Source organism: Arachis ipaensis, chromosome B08, assembly GCF_000816755.2.
Source record: "Arachis ipaensis cultivar K30076 chromosome B08, Araip1.1, whole genome shotgun sequence".
Classification (NCBI taxonomy): Eukaryota; Viridiplantae; Streptophyta; class Magnoliopsida; order Fabales; family Fabaceae; genus Arachis; species Arachis ipaensis.
The window spans coordinates 16,609,370-16,609,700 of record NC_029792.2 but is presented as its reverse complement, the minus strand read 5'-3'; positions in this window follow the sequence as shown (position 1 = coordinate 16,609,700).

Genomic DNA, 331 nt, shown 5'->3' with positions numbered 1-331 from the left:
CAACTTAACGAGTCCAGCCCATTAATCTACGGTTATCCACCGTAACAGGTATATCTAAAAGGATTTCGCTGATCAAGTTAGTATAAAAATCTTACTCTAATATTTATATAATTTTTAGTTGTTAGATATCTTAAAAGAATTCTTGTCTGATTCTATTTTATTTCGTGGGATATAATATTTAATACATGAATATGAAAACACAATAATAAAATACGAGATATGGAAATACACAAAGTTTAGTTTTTTATAAAACATAGATTATAATTATTTTATAGTTTTATAATAATATTAAATAAAATTTTTTTAAATATAAAACATATATATAGCACAG